Raw genomic sequence first — 9,663 nt, forward strand, 5'->3', positions numbered from 1 at the left:
TCTAGCCACAAGTGCCATCTACCCATGGCCAGAAGAAAGTGTGGCGATATCTTGGATACCGGCGGAGCTATGGGGCAAATATGGGCCAAAAATGGTGCAAGTTGGACCAAAAATCCGACCAAGTGCGCGAGGCGCTTTCGTGAATAGCTCCGGCCACAGACATGGTAGCGATTAGTGGTGCATGGAAGAAATCTAGCCACAAGTGCCATCTACCCATGGCCAGAAGAAAGTGTGGCCATATCTTGGATACCGGCGGAGCTATGGGGCAAATATGGGCCAAAAATGGGTAAAATTGTACGGTCCAAAGCCAAGGGTAAATTTTTTTATTCCTCTAATAACTTCTAGCACAGACATTGAATCGGTTGGTGATGTATGGATGAAATGTAGCAAACAGTTGGAACTACCCATAAAATCTTAAAGATTGACGATCCAATGTATAGAACCGGAGTAATGTGCGATACTTGGTGAAAAATCGAGTGAAAAATTAGCTATAAACTGTTTTTGGCCCATAACTCGAATACTAGACATCGGAAGGGGGGGTCGTAGAACGATTTTTTGTTGCCCTATCGATTCCCTATCGAACGAGCAAAAGTTGTTTTTTTGACCAAAAAGGACCCCTACTCTAGTAAAATTGGCCTGATTTTACTAGTCCCCGGTACCCGTACAGGCAAAATGAGCAAAATGCTCAAGTATGAATGGTTTTTGGCCCATAACTCGAATACTAGACGTCGCAGGGGGGTGTCATGGAACAATTTTTGGTAGCCCTTGAAATTATCTATCGAATGACATATACTTGATTTTTGGCCAAAAAGTTCCCTAGACTAGTAAAAATCGCATCATTTTACTAGAGTCGGGTACCCTGGACGAAAAACCGCTATAATTGCGGTTTTTGGCTAATAACTCGAATACTAGACGTCGCAGGGGGGTGTCGTGGAACAATTTTTGGTAGCCCTTGAAATTATCTATCGAATGACATATACTTGATTTTTGGCCAAAAAGTTCCCTAGACTAGTAAAAATCGCATCATTTTACTAGAGTCGGGTACCCTGGACGAAAAACCGCTATAATTGCGGTTTTTGGCTAATAACTCGAATACTAGACGTCGCAGGGGGGTGTCGTGGAACAATTTTTGGTAGCCCTTGAAATTATCTATCGAATGACATATACTTGATTTTTGGCCAAAAAGTTCCCTAGACTAGTAAAAATCGCATCATTTTACTAGAGTCGGGTACCCTGGACGAAAAACCGCTTAAGTTGCGGTTTTTGGCTAATAACTCGAATACTAGACGTCGCAGGGGGGTGTCGTGGAACAATTTTTGGTAGCCCTTGAAATTATCTATCGAATGACATATACTTGATTTTTTGACCAAAAAGTTCCTAGACTAGTAAAAATCGCATCATTTTACTAGAGTCGGGTACCCTGTACGAAAAACCGCTATAGTTGCGGTTTTTGGCCAATAACTCGAATACTAGACGTCGGAGGGGGGTGCCGTAGAACAATTTTTTGTAGCCCTTGAAATTACCTTTCGAATGATATATAGTGGTTTTTTGGTCAAACAGTGACCCCGAGACTAGTAACCCTCCATACACAAAACCGCCTAAAAAGTTTTGGTTTTGCAAAATTTTGAAAAGTGCGTCAAAAAAATTTTTTCAAAAAGTACCAAATCGTGATCAGAACTCACTATAGACCATAAAAAGTGAAATCCGATGGTCATTTGCAACACTTGGTCAATCGAGAAAAATTTCACTTTTTTACTAGAGTCGGGTACCCTGAACGAAAAATCGCTCAAGTGATGGTTTTTGGCCAATAACTCGAATACTAGACGTCGGAGGGGGGTGCCGTAGAACAATTTTTTGTAGCCCTTGAAATTACCTTTCGAATGATATATAGTGGTTTTTTGGTCAAACAGTGACCCCGAGACTAGTAACCCTCCATACACAAAACCGCCTACAAAAACTTTGTTTTGAAAAATTTTGAAAAGTTCAAAAAAATTTTTTTTTCAAAAACTACTAAAACGTGATAAGAACTTACTATAGACCATAAAAAGTGATATCCGATGATAATTTGCAAAAGTTGGTAACTAGTAAAAAATTTCACTTTTTTACTAGAGTCGGTGCAACGAGAAAAAAAAAGTCCGTGATGGAGAAAAATGGCACGTTTTCCACGCCTGTACGCTTTTGTTTACTATATAGGGGGTAGGTGAGCCAGAAGCATGATTTTGACTGAGTATGTATCTTTATGAATTGGACCCTTCTAAATCGATTGAGACTACCCCCAGGACGATCGGACGACTGCTTCTGGCTCAAAATGTGGTTTTTAGATTTTGATCGTCAATTATGCGAGAAAAAATCGATTAGAAGTAAAGATACGAAATGCTTGGTCTAAGTTGGGAAACGACTTCGGATATTTGTTGGACGTTGTCGTAGAAGGTCCGAGGACCAAGGAAAAGTGATTTCCAAGTGGATTTATGCACTATTAGTCGATGGTAAGATGTGAAATTAGTAGAACTTACCATACAGTTTGCGAAGTTGAAGCAATCGGTTGGTGAATATGGTACTGTCTGTCCAATTTGGTGGTTCGGAATGAGTGAAACGATGTTGATGATGGATAGACGTTCCGATTGCCCCCGATCGGGGAACATATAGTGGTCTTTAAGGTCCAAGTACCTATGTTTTGGTAAGCAGAACTGAGAGTTAAAGGATGAAAGTCGGCCATTCCTAATATCATCCTATCGGTGGTTCGCGAGTTGTTTGAGGACCGGAGCAGCTCGCGATGAAACGGTCCTAGGGTATTGGTTATCCATCCAAGGAAGAGTAAATGCGATCCTAGATGTGTGTCGTTGGCCGTTCTACCGGTATCGCCTATCGATGAGATATCGACGGGCATGCCTTACTCGAAAGTTGAATTCTAGGATCGATGGTCAAACAGACCTATGAGCGATAAACCAAACTGAACACGTATTGATGTCGGCTTTTCCTATCATTTGATGCCGCAGGTTGTTTAGGGACCGGAGCAACTTGCGGCCGAGACGGTCCCCGGGGGTTTCTTTCTCCAAGGAGTGGAAACTATTAAGCAAGAGTTGTAGCAAGATACGATCCTCTGATGTGTCGTTGGCCGTTCATGCGGTATCGCCTGTCGATGAGATATCGATGGGCATGCCTTACTCTACCGACCTTCTAATTGAGAGTATTAATCAGGGATCGATGGTCAAACAAGACCAATGAGCGATAAACCAAACTGAACACGTATTGATGTCGGCTTTTCCTATCATTTGATGCCGCAGGTTGTTTAGGGACCGGAGCAGCTTGCGGCCGAGACGGTCCCCGGGGGTTTCTTTCTCCAAGGAGAAGAAACGATTAAGCAAAAGTTGTAGCAAGATACGATCCTCTGATGTGTCGTTGGCCGTTCAAGCGGTATCGCCTGTCGATGAGATATCGATGGGCATGCCTTACTCTCCCGACTGGATTACTGAGAGTTTAATCAGGGATCGATGGTCAAACAGACCAATGAGCGATAAACCAAACTGAACACGTATTGATGTCGGCATTTCCTATCATTTGTCGCAGGTTGTTTAGGGACCGGAGCAGCTTGCGACCGAGACGGTCCCCGGGGGTTTCTTTCTCCAAGGAGTGGAAACGATTAAGCAAAAGTCGTAGCAATAATCGATCACCTGATGTGTCGTTGGCCGTTCTTGCGGTATCGCCTGTCGATGAGATATCGATGGGCATGCCTTACTCTCCTGACTGTTTAATTGAGAGTTATAATCAGGGATCGATGGTCAAAAAGACCTATGAGCGATAAACCAAACTGAACACATATTGATGTCGGCATTTCCTATCATTTGTCGCAGGTTGTTTGGGGACCGGAGCAGCTTGCGACCGAGACGGTCCCTTCCCGAAAGATGGTGAACCGAGTCGTCTGGCGTAAAAACCGGACGACTCGAAAGGGCTTGACCCTTTCAAGTGAGCGATAATCACATTCTACGCTCAGTTCGACAGCTGCAAGGCAATCACTCGCTATGTTCAGAGCTAATACATGCAACATGCCGGCATTGTTTCCACCGACGCATGGATTCAAGACTGGTGCACTTATTAGTTAAACCGTTCGCCTCCGGGTGTTTCGAGTTCAAGTCTGGATGAGGATTGATCTTGCTGGTAATAGCTTGAGCCCCTGAATAAGGGGTCGAAGCGTACATCTTGAGACCATGTACAACATATTACCAAATCGGCACCATGGGTTCGGGTGCAAGTGATGTAACCGTGAAAGATGTTGAGCAGCCCAACATCGGTTTACACACGCATAATAGGAAGGCAGCGCTGTCGACTGGTCAGTCGTGTAAGAAGTGTGCATTATCGATCACAAATATATTGGTGATCTGTAGGTTGCGCATACACCATGCCCGGTGTAAAGTGCCGTGGTCCCCCCCGGGGGGCTGCATCAAACCGTTCGCCACGCGAACTACCCAATGGAACGAGCTCTATGCATTTAATAAGAAGAAGAGATGATAATGAAACACGGTCGATTTAAGAGTTGAAAACGTTGAAATACCTATAAGCAAGTCTTAAGTTGGTGGTGACCGTTACGCCCCAACAAATTGGTGCCTTACCCTACACCAAAGAGCCATTCAACATGGTTCAAGTGAGCGATAATCACGCTCTACGCTCAGTATGACAGCTGCAAGGCAATCACTCGCTAAGTTCAGAGCTAATACATGCAACACGCCGGCATTGTTTCCACCGACGCATGGATTCAAGACTGGTGCACTTATTAGTTAAACCGTTCGCCTGCGGGTGTTTCGAGTTCAAGTCTGGATGAGGATTGTTCTTGCTGGTAATAGCTTGAGCCCCTGAATAAGGGGCCGAAGCGTACATCTTGAGAGTAAATGTACAACATATTACCAAATCGGCACCGTGGGTTCTGGTGCAAGTGATGTAACCATGAAAGATGTTGAGCAGCCCAACATCGGTTTACACACGCATAAGGGGTTTATTGTTATCTGTAGGTTGCGCATACACCATACCCGGTGTAAAGTGCCGTGGTCCCCCAGGGGGCTGCATCAAAACGTTCGCCATGCGAACTACCCAATGGAACGAACTCGATGTATTGAAAGAGATGAACAATTAATAGCGAGAATAGGGGCCCGGAAGCAATTCCGCGGCCCTACGGTCGATTCAAGAGTTGAAACGTTGTACAATCGTGGATAGCACCTAGTGCTAATATGGTGAGAGATAATGTGTGAGGAAATTTAGTTTCCTAAAGTTTAGTTAGTGGTTTCCGTTGTGCCCTAACAAACTTAAAGTTGGTGGTGACCGTTACACCCCAACAAATTGGTGCCTTACCCAACACCAAAGAGCCATTCCATATGGTTCTAGAGAGAGAGAGTTGTGTGGAAATTTATTTCCCACTAAGCGAGTGTGTGTCTGTAGTGGAACGAATTCTGGTTGATCCTACCAGTAATATACGCTTGTCTCAAAGGTTAAGCCATGCATGTCTAAGTACAAACATAAATGAATGTGAAACCGCATAAGGCTCAGTATAACAGCTATAATTCACAAGATCATCCTACCACTAGTTACTTGGATAACTGTGGAAAATCCAGAGCTAATACATGCAACATGCCGGGACTGTTGCCCTCGCGGGTAGCTGAACTGGTGCACTTATTAGTTAAACCAATCGCCTCCGGGCGGCTTGAGTTGAAGTCTGGATAAGGACGCAGATCGTATGGTCGCTTGTCGACTGACGACAGATCTTTCAAATGTCTGCCCTATCAACTATTGATGGTAGTGTAGAGGACTACCATGGTTGCGACGGGTAACGGGGAATCAGGGTTCGATTCCGGAGAGGGAGCCTGAGAAATGGCTACCACATCCAAGGAAGGCAGCAGGCGCGTAAATTACCCAATCCCAGTACGGGGAGGTAGTGACGAGAAATAACAATATGGACCTCTCTAACGATGGTCCATAATTGGAATGAGTTGAGTATAAATCCTTCAACAAGGATCAAGTGGAGGGCAAGTCTGGTGCCAGCAGCCGCGGTAATTCCAGCTCCACTAGCGTATATTAAAGTTGTTGCGGTTAAAACGTTCGAAGTTGATTGCCCGTCCAGACACGTGACCGCCACGGGCGCCCGGTTACACGCCGGGGCCGTTCGTGCGCGCGCTCACGGCTGCGACTCACAATGGTGTACTTGGGCGTTACTCTGTGAACGAGTACCGTGCTACCGGTTAACTCCGGCACGGGCTCCTCATGGTGCTCAAGATACTCACATTTACCTTGAACAAATTAGAGTGCTCAAAGCAGGCTAAGACAAAGCGTCCGGCCCCCCCGTGGGGTTGGCGTTGGCCGAGAATAATCTTGCATGGAATAATGGAATATGACCTCGGTTTATACGATTTCGTTGGTTTGTCAGAAACCTAGAGGTAATGATTAACAGAAGTAGTTGGGGGCATTGGTATTACGGCGCGAGAGGTGAAATTCGTAGACCGTCGTAGGACCAACTGAAGCGAAAGCGTTTGCCATGGATGCTTTCTTTAATCAAGAACGAAAGTTAGAGGATCGAAGGCGATTAGATACCGCCCTAGTTCTAACCGTAAACGATGCCAATTAGCAATTGGGAGACGCTACCCCTATTCGGTGCTCTCAGTCGCTTCCGGGAAACCAAAATCGGGTTCCGGGGGAAGTATGGTTGCAAAGTTGAAACTTAAAGGAATTGACGGAAGGGCACCACAAGAAGTGGAGCTTGCGGCTTAATTTGACTCAACACGGGAAAATTTACCAGGTCCAAACTTATCGAGGTAAGACAGATTGATAGCTCTTTTCAAATTTAAGGGTAGTGGTGCATGGCCGTTCTTAGTTCGTGGAATGATTTGTCTGGTTAATTCCGATAACGAACGTGACTCAAACATGCTAACTAGAACGCTGTCAGCAGTGCGCCTCCGGGCGCACCTGACGTTACAGCCGGGCGGCGCCTTCACGGGCGGTCGTCGGCTACGTTTGCCCTGCTTAGCGGGACAACTTGTGTTTAGCAAGCTGAGAATGAGCGATAACAGGTCCGTGATGCCCTTAGATGTTCTGGGCTGCACGCGTGCTACAATGTGGGTCGCAGCGTGTTCTCGCCAATAGGCGCCCCCATTCCGAGAGGAACGGGAAATCACTAAAATGCCCATCTAGTCGGGATTGGGGACTGCAACGGTCCCCATGAACCTGGAATTTCTAGTAAGCACTAGTCATTAGCTAGTGCTGATTACGTCCCTGCCCTTTGTACACACCGCCCGTCGCTACTACCGATGGATTATTTAGTGAGGTTTCTGGAGGCTTACCTTCCGCGGTTCCTTCGTGAGCTGCAGCTGGCATGGCTGAAGTTGACCGAACTTGATGATTTAGAGGAAGTAAAAGTCGTAACAAGGTTTCCGTAGGTGAACCTGCGGAAGGATCATTACTGATGATCGTCCGCGAGTGACCAACCATGGGCTGCCTTCGGTGTAGCTCGGTCGCTCGCTTGCTATGTGTCAGAATTTGTTGAAAGCCAACTCGTTCGTTGTACACTTTGATGGGTGACCATCACTGTGTCCCCGTGCCGAGCTAGATCTCCCCTAGCCGTAAGGCACTTGAACGCCCCTTCGACGACGAGTTGCATGTGTGTGGTATGTGTCAGAATCTGGTGAAGCTTTCTGCATGTGATGTGCCTTGTGTGGATCCGTGGCCATTGCATTGTGTCTGGTGCTTAGATACCCAGACACTTAGAACGCTTGCGCGGAAAGCAAACTCGATCGTTGTACACTTTGATGGGTGACCATCACTGTGTCTCCGTGCCGTGCTAGAATCCCCCCTAGCCGTAAGGCACTTTGAACGCCCCTTCGACGACGAGTTACAAGAGTGTGGTATGTGTCAGAATCTGGTGAAGCTTTCTGCATGTGATGTGCCTTGTGTGGATCCGTGGCCATTGCATTGTGTCTGGTGTGTAGGTACCCAGACACTTAGAACGCTTGCGCGGAAAGCAAACTCGATCGTTGTACACTTTGATGGGCAACCATCACTGTGTCTCCGTGCCGTGCTAGATCTCCCCTAGCCGTAAGGCACTTTGAACGCCCCTTCGACGACGAGTTACAAGAGTGTGGTATGTGTCATAATCTGGTGAAGCTTTCTGCATGTGATGTGCCTTGTGTGGATCCGTGGCCATTGCATTGTGTCTGGTGTGTAGGTACCCAGACACTTAAGCAAACTCGATCGTTGTACACTGTGATGGGCGAGCATCACTGTGTCTCCGTGCCGTGTAAGAGCTCCCCTGGCCATCAGGCACTTGAAAGGTCCTTCGACGACGAGTTACAATAGTGGTGTGTTAGATACGTCAGGTGATGGTATCTACTGTTGTGCAATACGTATCCGGCCACGGCACGGAACGAACGGGAACTGTGGTGCAGACATACAAAGAGTTAAGCCTATTAGTCATTAACTCTAAGGACGGGGCCATGGGGCGGTACGCAAAGGATACGGATGAGCGAGTATGCAGGCCCAATACTCAATAGCTCGATCCGATCCAAGCACATGAGTTGACTGCGGCGCCAGGTTAACCAATGTGCTAGATTCTATTTGGCCAGTAGAATCTTGTGTCTTATGCGATTTGATACCAAGACACCAGAACGAAAGTTAGTTGAAGAGTTATTAAACTCTTATGAAGTATGGTTGTGCAATCACAACTTATGACTTTAACCTATAAAGTGGATATGGACTTGCAATTATAACATGGAATCTCTACACACCCCATGAGCTCGATCCAATCCACGCACACGAGTTGCCTGAGTAGCGACAGGTATACCGATGTGCAATACGTATCCGGCCACGGCACGGAACGAACGGGAACTGTGGTGCAGACATACAAAGAGTTAAGCCTACTAGTCATTAACTCTAAGGACGGGGCCATGGGGCGGTACGCAAAGGATACGGATGAGCGAGTATGCAGGCCCAATACTCAATAGCTCGATCCGATCCAAGCACATGAGTTGACTGCGGCGCCAGGTTAACCAATGTGCTAGATTCTATTTGGCCAGTAGAATCTTGTGTCTTACGCGATTTGATACCAAGACACCAGAACGAAAGTTAGTTGAAGAGTGATTAAACTCTTATGAAGAATGGTTGTGCAATCACAACTTATGACTTTAACCTATAAAGTGGATATGGACTATCAATTATAACATGGGGCACACACCATGTTCTCGATCCAATCCACGCACACGAGTTGCCTGAGTAGCGACAGGTATACCGATGTGCAATACGTATCCGGCCATAGGCACGGAACGAACAGGAACTGTGGTGCAGACATACAAGGGCCATGGGGCGGTACGCAAAGGATACGGATGAGCGAGTATGCAGGCCCAATACTCAATAGCTCGATCCGATCCAAGCACATGAGTTGACTGCGGCGCCAGGTTAACCGATGTGCTAAGAGAGTTGTTCCTGGGCCTTCAAAGTGACTTCAAAACTATCTTAGCGAATGGTGGCCATGGGCGTAGACATGAGCCACAAGTCACAAGGCCTGGGACTATTGGGTAATAAAGACAACTTAGTCAGAAAGTTAGTCTTTGGACGTACCACCGGGATTGTGTTACATTGGGAACCTTACTATAAAACCCTAGGCAGGGGATCACTCGGCTCATGGATCGATGA

The 9,663-nt window shown here is 46.5% G+C and overlaps 1 non-coding gene across 1 annotated transcript in view; it reads left to right on the forward strand.

The window, feature by feature from the left end:
- Positions 1-9,624: 9,624 nt before the first annotated feature.
- The window catches only part of LOC125773966 (5.8S ribosomal RNA), a 158-nt gene continuing 119 nt past the window's right edge, over positions 9,625-9,663 (forward strand). Inside the window, exon 1 of the ribosomal RNA XR_007420502.1 lies at positions 9,625-9,663. This exon is cut by the window's right edge and continues 119 nt beyond it. This is a non-coding gene — a ribosomal RNA (5.8S ribosomal RNA).

The sequence above is a fragment of the Anopheles funestus genome (assembly GCF_943734845.2).
Source record: "Anopheles funestus chromosome X unlocalized genomic scaffold, idAnoFuneDA-416_04 X_unloc_67, whole genome shotgun sequence".
Taxonomy (NCBI): Eukaryota; Metazoa; Arthropoda; class Insecta; order Diptera; family Culicidae; genus Anopheles; species Anopheles funestus.